Source organism: Dunckerocampus dactyliophorus, chromosome 13 (genome assembly GCF_027744805.1).
Source record: "Dunckerocampus dactyliophorus isolate RoL2022-P2 chromosome 13, RoL_Ddac_1.1, whole genome shotgun sequence".
NCBI lineage: Eukaryota > Metazoa > Chordata > Actinopteri > Syngnathiformes > Syngnathidae > Dunckerocampus > Dunckerocampus dactyliophorus.
In genome coordinates, this window is record NC_072831.1 from 16516498 (window position 1) to 16529236 (window position 12739).

The 12739-nt window shown below is 40.3% G+C and overlaps 1 protein-coding gene across 5 annotated transcripts in view; it reads right to left on the reverse strand.

Annotated features, from left to right (window-relative positions):
- The window catches only part of tiam2a (TIAM Rac1 associated GEF 2a), a 107599-nt gene that overhangs the window by 64587 nt on the left and 30273 nt on the right, over positions 1–12739 (reverse strand). Inside the window, exon 1 of one of the 5 annotated variants that reach the window (XM_054796597.1) lies at positions 8220–9277. The exons of the other annotated variants lie outside the window; for them this stretch is intronic. The gene's annotated coding sequence lies outside the window, so the exon portion shown is untranslated. Of the gene's footprint in view, positions 1–8219; positions 9278–12739 lie in introns of those variants that run through there. 5 annotated transcript variants of the gene reach the window in all.

Here is a 12739-nt window from a genome sequence, read left to right on the forward strand (position 1 = left end):
TCCAGATGCTTAGAGGGCATGTGTCTTTGTGTGAGGAGGCGGTACCATCAATCACTGCAGCAGACACACATTAATCCCTTCCTGCATTCTTGAGAATGTGACGCCCCCCCCTTTATCCAGAAATGCGGCGCCACTGCGGAAGCTGATGGATTACTGACACGTGATGTGGAAATGGAAGACCAGAGGGCAGGTAATGGATATGGTCAAGACAAGACGTGTTCATGGTGAACTGGCAATGGTGCTCCTTTTAAGGCCTATTAACAAGGACCAATGTGCAGATCACAGCCATGCCAAGCAACATGAATCGGTCAGATCAGAATTAATAAGCACATATATCCTGAGGGTCTCTTCTAAATGAAAATTACTAGTAGATTAATATAAGCAAAGGCATCCGGCAGGTCAGAGTAATTGTTGCTAGCTCAGCACTTTCACCAGTCACTTGTGCCAAAGTATTAAAGCCAAGATGACGCTATAAAACTATTAAAAGGAAAACTGCACTTTTTTGGAATTTTGCCCATCATCCACAATCCTTATGTGAGACATAACACACGTCTTTCTGTTTTCTGTGAGTTCTAAAGATATAAAAACAGTTTTAAAAATAAATTTAAAAAAAACAGCTAACACACACTTATGCTGGCTACAAATACCGCTACTAAAAACTCCTCCAAAAACATCCAATAAAGTTTTCTGGTCTCATATACATGCTGTAACAGGTACATTCATGATAATATGTAATGCATTATTTTTGCCGTATTTCCGTCCTTTTAAGCATTACCAGAACTTCCTTCCTGGGCGCACTGATTTCAAATACAGTACAGTACAAAAGTTTGGACACACAACACAACTAATGGTCCCAACCCCATTTAAGGCAAGAAATTCCACTCAGTAACCCTGACAAGTAGACAAGTTGATACTATTCCAATACCAGTGCTGTGTTTTCATTAGTATTATTATTGGAGCATCTACCGACACTATAAGAATGACAAAAAGGTTGTCGCTCAACAATTGCTGTTCTGAACAAAACAGGTTATTGTCAGTCGCAACCATGCCAAAAGAATATAAAAAAAGATATAGCCATATATGCTGACCTACAAAACTATTCCATTAATAAATACGGAATCTTACTTCAGGGAAATTCACTTATGACTGTTGGGTAAGTAACCAATTAACCACGATAAAAGAGGGACGACTTTATACATCTTGCACTATGTCAGATCTAAGTGCAGCCAGCTAAGCAAACGGCAATACATGGCAGGATAAAGCAGCAGGTTGCCGTCACGTCTTGTGGACCTACACCAGAAACTTATAAACATAGCCAAAGTCTGGACTGTTACCTAACTTCCATCAGGTGAGAGAACATCTTGGGCTACCTGGAAACATGTATGGGTGTTTCACACAGTAATTAAATGTCCTTAATGCAGTCTCTAATAAGGAAGTACCCGACTTAAGAGGACAGCTCTGGGCCGGGATCTGGAAATCCTCACATAAAAGTAGCCATCTTCTGACGTCAACAGCTTCCTCTTGGAGAGTAATTGTGAAGACTGCTCATCAAACAGTGGGCAAATGCCCAAAGCAATAACTGCTTATGAAATAAAATAAGCCTATGTCAATCTGGAAAGCAGCTACAATATTGCTCCTGTGATCAAACAATGTGTCTTTATTGCATCTTCAAGCTTGACTCAACATATTATATACACCATGATTCATCAAGGCTGTCAATAGCAGCATTATAAATCTGCGCTGCTTGGCACCCTGGTGCAGCTGACAGGTGAGACACTCTAGGCCACCCTGGGTGTGGTCATCAACACATAGCAGCAGTTCTGAAGTGAACCCAACTGTCCGATTATTTGGGCCGATCATGACGTTTCACCAATTGATCGATATCAGTGTATATATAACCGATATTTTAACCTTCTTTGCTGCACTGAGATTGTGTCGCTCCCTGTCTCTCTCTCTGCTGCCTGCTCGCTGCCAGAGTACCTGGCTCCTCCCCCTCACACAGCAGCGCTCTCACTCTGCCGCTCTCTCTCTCAGTCCACACCATGGTAGGTAAGATGTGACTTGGTAAAACATAACACTACACTTTAGTGCCCCACTGTCAGGGCCCGTGAAGAGAACATTCTATTTTTTTTCACCACGTTTTAGAGAGTATTAAAGCGCTTTAACGTCTTATACGTTGCACCTCTGTGAGATAAACATACAGTAGATGCAATTGTTAATACCCATGTCCACCATTATCTAAGACATTATACAGCGTTTTAAAGTGAAATAAAGATATACGCAGATATACACAGCGTCCCACTTCACTTAATACTTCCATGCAGGATTTCCAGGGGCTCATGGATTCACAAGTTATGTTTTCATTCAAATCATTTTGAAAATGTTCCAAGTAATGTATTTAGTTGTCATTTGATATATTGCATGTTTTGAAAGCAGCTACACTGCAACATAAAATGTAGTTTAGTCTCCTGTATTAAATCTAGTAACATGATGCATGTTTTTATTATTCCTTATTTTGTTTGTAGTCATTTTTTTTCCACTTTTTGTTTGCTTCAGCATTAGCCTAAGTATTATCACTTTCAGCCCAATGCAGCCACTTGCTTTTATTTTAAAATGCTCAACTATATAGTATCAAATTTTGGCCAATTACTAATTAAGAATTTATGTTCATGTACAGTATATATCGGACGGTATTGGTCGGGCTCTAGTTCTGAATAAAAGCCTCTCTAAATATAAGCAATTCTAGGCTAATTACTAATTAAGAAATTATGTTCATGTACAGTATATATCGGACGGTATTGGTCAGGCTCTAGTTCTGAATAAAAGCCTCTCTAAATATAAGCAATTTTGAGCCATCCCTATATGAGGTATACCATTTTTTATTAGCTTGGATTAAGCTATGTCAACACTGGAAGACTAGAGGTTGTGTGTACAATGTGTCTAATTGAGATTTAAGATGACATCATGTGTAATATTTTACAATGCAACGCATGTTTAAATTAGCCTATTGATGCATGTGCACCAGCGTATTTAAAGTGTGAATATGTGGTGTTTGTCCGAGACGCAGTTAATCTTTCTTTCCCACAAGAGGAAACAGATTTGAATTTCAACATTGTGGCTGGTACTTTACAACTCAAGTCTGAATAGCAGTCAAGATGGCTGAACAGAGTTCAGATTAGGTTTCACCGTGGATTAGCACAAGAAATTAGCTGGGAGCCGCCATCGACCTCTAATCCGAAGCAGGTGCTCCACAAGACGCCCTCTGTTTAACCACCAGCGTTAAAAGTGGAGTGACAAAGGTTGACCTGTGCCAGCTGCAGTTTTCTCACCTAAACCTGTTTTTCAACTTGTGAGCGCAGCGGCACATGAGCTTGCTGCAGAAGGGTCACAGATAAATCTTTGCAAAACAATCTTATTCATTCACTCCAGTGGCGCTTTGTCGGAGAAATGTAGTCCATAAAGACTGATAACAACAAGCCAACATGGGCACCAAGTGGCAACCTTTTTCCAGTGTGTGACATGACTAAGCTAAGCACCAGCAATTAACCATATGTGAGGCACTTTTACAGATGTGATTAAATTAAGGTCTATGCCAACCTCATTATTGTAACATCTATACAGAAATTTGTTGACTCGGTAAACTTTCAAACAGCTAAAATTATGCATAAAGCAAAAAATAACCTGCTGCTCAAACATGTAATTCAATTATTCTCATTAAGAGAGAAATATGACCTTGGGAAACATTTAACTTCAAACACAAACAACGCTAAAAACCTTCAGCATATCAGTGTGTGGAATCAAATTATGGAACGGATTGAGTAAAGAACTCAAACAATGCACTAAAATGACCCATTTCAACAAACAGTACCCACACTTCATGTTTACAAAGTATCCTGTAAGGAAGAAGAGTCCTGACCCACAAGGAAATACCTGTACAATGTTATGTCCTACTACAACTGCACTTACTCCTTATATCCCATTTCTTATAGGACTATCTGAACTTTTACATCGTTTGTACTCACTCACCATCCAACAATATGTGTCAACTATTAATATTTTAATCGTTTATTATTGTATATACTTTTTTTATGAGTGTTATACAACTTATTTATATTGTTACTTCAATGTAACACATCATTCTATTTTATCATTTTCGTATGTTGTTTCGGAACTGGACAGGGGCACATGTTGAATAGGAAGTGAATAAATGTATTAGCAATTGATGGGAAACAAAGAGGGGTACGATTGAATAAGCTCCGCTTCTTCCTACTCATTTTGGATATGTGGAATTGCCAATTGTAATGTGCTGGACACCAGGGTAACATGTCTGTATGTCCAAATAAAATGAAACCATTAATCCATTACAGGAAGGGACCACAATGTCAGAGTCCCGATGCACACCAGAGAGACAAAAACAAAAGTCAACACCAAATCAGCACCTGTGTTTGTGACACTGGAAATTATTGCGCACCTCTTAATTCGTAATGAGTCACATAAATTCCAGAGATTGAATTAGTAGTCGGACGCAGATGTGCTAGCCTGGTGATGTCCCAAAGGACCAGACGGGTGGGATTTGACAGGCAGATGCGCTACCAGCAGGGGTCATGAAAGGTCAAGCTGTTCCATTATGAGAGGACAAGGGTGGTATTTATTCACAGCCTTCCCCTCCTAAACAGGGGTGGGCTTAGAACGGGAATGGAGATGGATACTTAACCCTTGAGGGACACTGCTGATTACAAACCAGCCTCTGTTTCTCTCATATGCTGGTGGAGAAGAAGCACACCCAAAGATACAGCAAGAAAGTTGCTGGAGAAAGTCAGACATGCACACATTGTCTGACTCATGATCAGGAAAATTGTTCCCACTAAAGTTGAGGAGGAGGAAACGGGCAGAGACTGCACTTAAAAAAAACCCATGCAATTTCTATTGTGTGAGACTGTATCAAATTGGTTGTGACACCCCTGCATTAAAAAGATTATTTAAACGTTTGGTATTTTTCATGTTGTGTATGTATTTTGGCCCTTGTCCCTCGGTGGCAAGCCAAAGTGTATCACATCACGTGCCAAAAGCTACAGCATAAAGCATGATGGTGAAGAAGATCAGAAAGAAGGGAGGTTTTCCAGCTAGTGAAAATATTCACTGGTTGGATAACCAAAAGCATCAAGACAACACCTCCTGTTAACATTCAGAACTGATGCTTAATGCCACTTTAATTAAAGACAAAATAACACTGCACTGTCCGTTCATCCGTCCGTCCGTCCGTCTTCTATGTCGCTTATCCTCACTGAAGGAAAAAAAAAAAAGCATAAACGCCATGAATATGACATGACTGCATAAGTACAGCTTTCACTCGGGCCCTTGACCCATAACAACCGTCTCAGCTGACAGAAAAACCCAGATCCTGGCATTTCTCTACATTGTTATTATTAGCTGAAGCCCATGCACGCCAGCGTGGATGTGTGTGCCGTATATTATTAGTGCACAGGAAGGCAACCACAAGTTTCCAAGTGGAGGTGATCTCTCCACGAGAGCAGACCGCAGGGTTTGCTGCTGGAGCCTCACACCAACACACAAAATCACTACAGAGGAGCGCCTTCACAGATGACGGCAACTTCTAGGAAAATATTAGCCATCAGTCATTCTTTTGCATTAGACATTATATAACTGCCTACAATAACGTGGCAGCCAGGAAGAAAAGGTGACAATAAGGTCAGTGTTTTTGACTGTATTGATATTGCAATTTCCTTCACTTCATCCAAGTGAATGTCAGTGGGTTGATCAGCCAGCCGTTAGTCAACATTCATGGTGCCCTCCTTATAGCAATGATCTTAAAAGGTGCCGTCTGTCATAGCTGGGTGCTGCAATGGGGGCGCGAGCAATCAAGCGTATAGTATCCCGCCCTCTTCCTGCTCAGCGCAACAAGCCACACCCCACGTACGACTCACATGCAGGATAAGGTGATGTGAGCTTCTTTGAGACTGTCTATGTACACGCACACGATGGGCATGTGTCTGTGCACCAGCTATGAGTGAGAGCCATTAACGCTACTCCACCTTTTCGGGATGAACAACAAATTTCATTGAGTTTAATTCGTAATTGTGAACAATAAACATGTTTTTGTCAAATCTGTTCTCTGAAACCACGATTGGTAACAGATGCTCGCCAGTGGTGGTGTTTTTATATTTTTTCATGAAATGTAAATTGTAATTTGGAGCCCAGGAGAGATTGCATCTTTAAAAGAGGGAACAGTCATCACTCGCTACATTGCAGTTCAAATTGCACATCTTCACTCTTGTCACGTTTTTTCAAAAATATATTAATGCTAGTAAAAAAAATACACATATTTAACCAAATTGTACATATCTTGAGCTACAATACAAATACAAGGAATTAAGACATTTCAAATTGTGAATGTGGTATTGTACATTGGTCACTAGGTTTTTAGTAATTGTTCAGTGAGACAAGCACCAGGCTTGCTTGCCGGAACAAGAGGCTCTTTTATTGCAGGTTTAAAAGAGGTATGATAATAATAATAATCATAACAATGGCTACTGTTGCGGCCATAACACACGGCAAGCTACAATTCAACTCTGAACCCCGACATCACTTCCTGTCTGCCACCCATTCTGCTCCCCTACTAGGTAAACTGTTCTTAAATGGCTCATTTTCTGATTATATCTACTATATTTGGTAACACAAGTGTAAATGGTGATCGCACGGTGGTCTAGTGGTTAGCACGTTGACCACACAGTCACAGTCTGGAGATCGGGAAGACCTGGGTTCGATTCTCCCCTGGGGCATTTCTGTGTGGAGTTTGCATGTTCTCCCTGTGCGTGGGTTTTCTCCGGGTACTCCGGTTTCCTCCCACATTCCAAATACATGCATGTCAGGTTCATTGGCGACTCTAAATTGTCCATAGGTATGAATGTGAGTGTGAATGGTTGTTTGTCTATATGTGCCCAGCCAGTGGCTGGCGACCAGACAAGGGTGTACCCCGCCTCTCGCCCGAAGTCAGCTGAGATAGGCCCCGCGACCCTAAACAGGAGAAGCGGCATAGAAAACGGATGGGTGGAAGTGTAAAGGTGGCCAGAGGGGTATCATTTCATGTCTAGAGGGCTCTAATAATGTTAAAAATTGTATTTAAAAGACCATAAACAGGTTTCTATGCTCTGACTACAAAAAAAATAATTTAAGTGATGCTAGGGAGGGTAAGACATAGAAAATGGATGGACGGATGATTTCTAACTTCTCATACTGCAGTTTTTGCTACTTGAAACTGTTCAAGATCATTGAATGATTTTGCCTTTAAATTTGTTAAGCATGATAATGAGAATATAACAGAGCAACAACATTTATATCAATACACTTATTTGAGAACAATTGAAGAATGTACACAATTATTTTATTGTTCAAATTATTCCCTTATTCACTTTTATTACATATAATTGTTTGCGCATAATAAATAAAAGCAAAAATTACTATTGCCTCTTATTGTCTTATTTCTTGCGTATATATATATATATATATATATTATATATAGTGTGTGGGAAAAAAATATATATCCTCCTGCTTATCCTCATTAGGGTCACGGGTATGCTGGAGCCTATCCCAGCTGACTTCGGGCGAGATACGGGGTACACCCTGGACTGGTCGCCAGCCAATCGGAGGGCACCTATAGACAAACAACCATTCCCACTCACATTCATACCTATGGACAATTTAGAGTCGAGATAAATACCATGCAGATATACCACCATATCAACAATGAAACAATATGAAGTCACAAATTGGATCGATCTACTCACCTACCCTAATTCTATCCTAATTTCAAGGTGGTTGTTGATTTGATGAAAGCCTACACCTACCATGAACACCAAATCCGCAATGCTGCGTTGCAGTTCCACTGATAAAAGTTGAAATGTCTGAGTCCCAAGTTGGATAAAGACTACAACGTTGTTTGAACGAATACCAAACTCCTTCAAAGGAAACCCGCAACGAGTGGCAAATACGTCAGCACTCAAATGCATTACGTTCATTATTACCGTCTTTAACGATCAAAGGTTGTTCAGCCTGTTGCACTGTCCACATTACAACAGCGGAGACGTTATATTCGTGTTTTAAAGCTTAGAACACGCAATTATCGTGTATTAACAAGGGCTACATCTGGCAGCTAATAATTTGGCCAGAACAACACAGTAGAAGGTACAAAAGCCACATACCTGAATTGGTTAGCGTCAAGTGGTCCGCGGGGCGAATGTGTGCCGCAGCCTTTGTTTGTTTCCTCTTTTTGCCTGCCGGTGTTGTGTTAAACAGTTTACATGCATCGTTACGCAACTCTTTGAGGTACGCAACTCTTTGAGGTGGTGAAGTGCACTCGACGTTTGTCTGTCGTTCGTTGTGTTTGAAGTCGTGGTGGGCGGATCGAGCCTAATATCGATGGTATCGATACCAAGGGCGGTATTAATAATGATTGATACCAGCGTGTTTTTGTGTGTGTTTGTATTGTACGTTTGCTGATATGATATATTATATTATAATATAATAGTCATTGGACACCGGAGGGCTTTGAGGGCAAAGAGCCAAAAGGATCTGAATAAAAGCCAACAGTTTTTGCTTTTTTAAAGTGATTTTGCACCATTTACATTATTTTGCCCAAACAATTGTGTAATAAAAGGGAATGGCCGTATTATTTTGATGTATTTATAAATTGGTATATTGATCACAAATAAGTGTGTTAATATTTTATGTGCCTCAAAATTTAATCCTGTGTTTTTTTGTGATTATGATAAACAAATTAAAAGGCAAAATCACAAAAACAGTCAATGACCTTGAAAATATTTCCACTAAAAAGTATCAGTATCAGCAATACTGGCTGCATTTACTTGGTATGGTATCTGAGCGATACCAAACTTTGCAGTATCGGCCAGCCCACCCCGGGTGTGTTTGGGAATCTGAAAAAAAAGTCAAATTCCTAGTCATTTATTTAAAAACATGCCGTTGATCCATGTTTGATAAAGCATATGTATAGTCGCTGAGACTGTGTTACGAAATAAATTTTCCCCTCTGGGTTTACAACACGGGTGTGATATCATATCCTTCTCAAAGTTCCGAGGGGCATGAAACACAGCACAAGTGAGCCACAGCAGCAGTCATTCATCCACGCAGTGATTTTCCCAAATGCACACACACTAGTTGTGAGACACACTGATTTTGCACATCCCTTGTAGTTGTGAGTCATTTGTTCCACTTCTACCACACAGTCAGTCTAAACTGTGGATACTACACACCATCCACATGCAGGGAGAAACATCTGGAAAAGCCACCAACTTATTTTTTCCCCTCTTCTAGTTCCCGACTTCCATATTAAACATAGTCGGAGACATTTTTATTCAATGCATTTATGGAAATGCTCTCTATAAAACAAAGAAAGTTGGTTGCTTTTGGACAGAAGCAACAGGGCTGGATCACTACACAAACAAAGCAGTTCACTTTCTGGGCTACAGGACCTTTAATAACATTAGCATAGAGCTGCTGGCAAATTACAAGTCAGCTTCTCCAATGACCGTTGAATGTCAAGTGCCATAAATAGCCTCTGGTACATACATGCATGTGTGTTGGATTTGCCAAGGCTTCAAGAGATGCTTCCTGGCCATCCACTTATTAACAATCACAACATGTGAGTTTCCGCAAGCTGTTTGAGGTTTGATTGATCACCTGACAGACCTGTAAATCTGATTTGATAACTTTGAGTATTCATTTTCTTGTCAGGAAAACTGAAAAGCACCTTATTTTTGCCAACTTTAACAATGACTATCATTCACCTGTACTGTTGAGCAAGGCAGTGAGCAAGCAGGGCACTGAGCAAGATGGCCACCTCCCAGGGCAGACAGAGCATGCCGTGGGTTAAACACCTCTTATGCAATAGCAGAGAGGAGATTATGTCTTGGCAGTGACAGTGGAATAGTGGAGGTGGATGTCTGTATTAGATAAGAAACCTAAGACACCCTTTGGGCATCATCATATAAAGGCATAAAAGGCACACACATAGGTTGCTTGCATAACATTACTGCTTTGTGATTGTGACGCATTTTATAGTCATTTATCCTTCAAGGCTGCAAAAACAGATCACAGTTGTTATCGTAACATTTTTTGCAGTGAGCTTACATATCTTCTTCCGTCTGACAGCTGAGGCTTGGCGATTATATCGCTCCAGGAAACACGTTCTTTGGTTACAGTTTCCTCTTTTTTTTGGAGTTAATTGAGCATGCTGTGTGAGTCAATACAGGATTGCTAGGGACATAAAGCAACCAGAATGTGTTGACTCTGGCCGCCCGCCAAATGACTGAACCAACATGACAAAGCTTGAGGAGTAAAACAAGTAAATAAATAAATCAAGACATGAGAGTTACCTGGCTCAAGCCATCTACTGCTCAAGTGGAGAAGGATGGGCCACCAGAGGAGTGCTAATAAGCCACGTCAACATCATAGTGAAACAACTGCTTCCACAGACCACAGAACTATGGGTCTGTCACAAAATGTGCAAATCAGTATGTTAATGCAAATGGTGTGTTGTAGTGATAATATGCAGCTACTAATGTTCTCAGCGAGCACAAACCTCCAAATTGTTAAAAAAAAGATGACATTTTTTAATCTATGCAAAAGTACACAAACTTAACCAATTTGTGGCTAGGGCACAGGTGAAGGCATATGCATGTGAATTCAACAGATGTATAATTTAGTGGTGCTAATAAACATTTAGATTATTCAGTTGCTTCAGGTCTGCATGTTACTCCGCAGCAGTACAATAACTGGTTGTTAGCATGATTAGCACTGCCAAGGCCAAACTTTGAACAACAATGGGGAAAATAAATCAGTAATCCGTACTTTTCCGGATCAACGCCTTATGCAATTGGATTTGTTCTTGATCCATCTTCCACCCCTCCACAAAATTGATACAGTGGAGCCTCAGTTAACGCGTATTTTGGTTGTAAGTCAAAAATTGACACCACAATTTTCCCTCACATGCGTTGTGTGTTAACAGACTGCGTGAGTCCATCTGTATTCTTAATGTAATTTTTATCAAAAAAAGTGTCCATCCTTGTTAGCAAAATATTAGCTAGCAAACAAAATAGCATCATCTAGAGACTTCTAGGACAGCCAATAGCTACTTTTCTTACTGAGGAGTTGGCAACAGCACCCTGAACAGCATAAGATGTGGAGGAAATGGGCAGATGTAAGGTGATCAAAGTTGGACAAAGCACCATCATTCATTCCATTTGGTTTAAGAGGTTATGTAAATTCAGAGGTCAAGGTGCTACACAACAGATGAAGCGCCGACTTACTCATTTTTAAGACGGAAAGTCCATCTATCCATCTCCACCCACAGATGAGCAGGTGGGACATGTTGGAGTAAATGTGAATTTGTACCATCCATCACAGGGGACAATACAAGAGACATGGTGCCAAGTGAAAACCCTCACAGCAAGCACTTCGGCCATCGCGCCAGCTGTGTTTGCCTTTCCAATAGGATAGTAAGTGACACCTGATGGCCAGTGGATCAAGGAAGCACAGATCAATCATGGTTTCCATTGTCACCGCGATCGACCTGTGAGCATCTCACCCACAGGCTTAAAGCCAGGGGGCAGGGGGCTTAGATGGCATATTTCCATACAAACAAGACTGGTGATTGCACATAAAGAGTGTGCAAACATGTTTTAAAGGAAGAGCCATCAGAAGCACCAATGCGCTTGAGCATTAAACATCACGTTAACAAGGTTCGCCATCACTGTCAATATATAAACTCATTAAATTCTATCAGTACACCAGAATGTTGTTCCTCTTTCCGTATAATTGCTCATACATTTCCATAATCACAGTATAGATTACACAACATGTAAATCATTTGGCTGAGGCAGCACCCTTTGAACATTGAAGCGCCGTATTTTGAATGATGCTTTAATATTGCTTGTAAAGTTAATTGAGTGAAGATGACCACTATTAAAAGAATGGTAAGAGTATATTTTGCGCCATCTTCTTGAAGATTATTTCATTGACAAAACCCACACTTACCAGCCTATTTATTAAGTACCCCTGCAAAATCAAGCACACTATTTAACAAGATGTAATCAAAAGCTACAGTGGAATCTTGGTTTATGTAAAAAATGTATGCAAAAATTTTACCTCGTTCGCATTCGTTGTCTCGGTCGTAAAATATAGCGCTCGTCTTATGTTACTAATACACTGCGTGAGTCCAATTGTGTTCGTAACGCATCTTTATCACAAGATGTGCCTGTTATGCTCAACTGAAAACTGGAACCAAAAGTCAGTATGATGTCATCAGCGGTTGACTTCGCAGTTCTTTGCCAACTAACACAGTTAGGCCGCAAATCTCTTATTGATCACGGCTGCAAAATAACCCACAATGGAGCCAAACAAAGTTGCAACTACCAGCACTTTGACAAACACGGTGAGAAATATTACTGAATTCATCAAATAACTCCAAAGGTGTCCTGCGTGTGGATCTCTCCTCATTCCTCGCCGCTGCCTCAGCCCTCTTTGTCAGCAATCAAGTCTTCAATGAAGGCAAAAGGGACATTAAATGCTTTATTTGTGTTACATTTATCACTTTCATTTGTCATTTATGTGTATTTCCAATTGTTTTCTGCATGTAAAACTAGGCCTGTCAAGATAATCAATAAATTAATTAAATAAAATAAACTTCCGGCATGGATTAAGGACG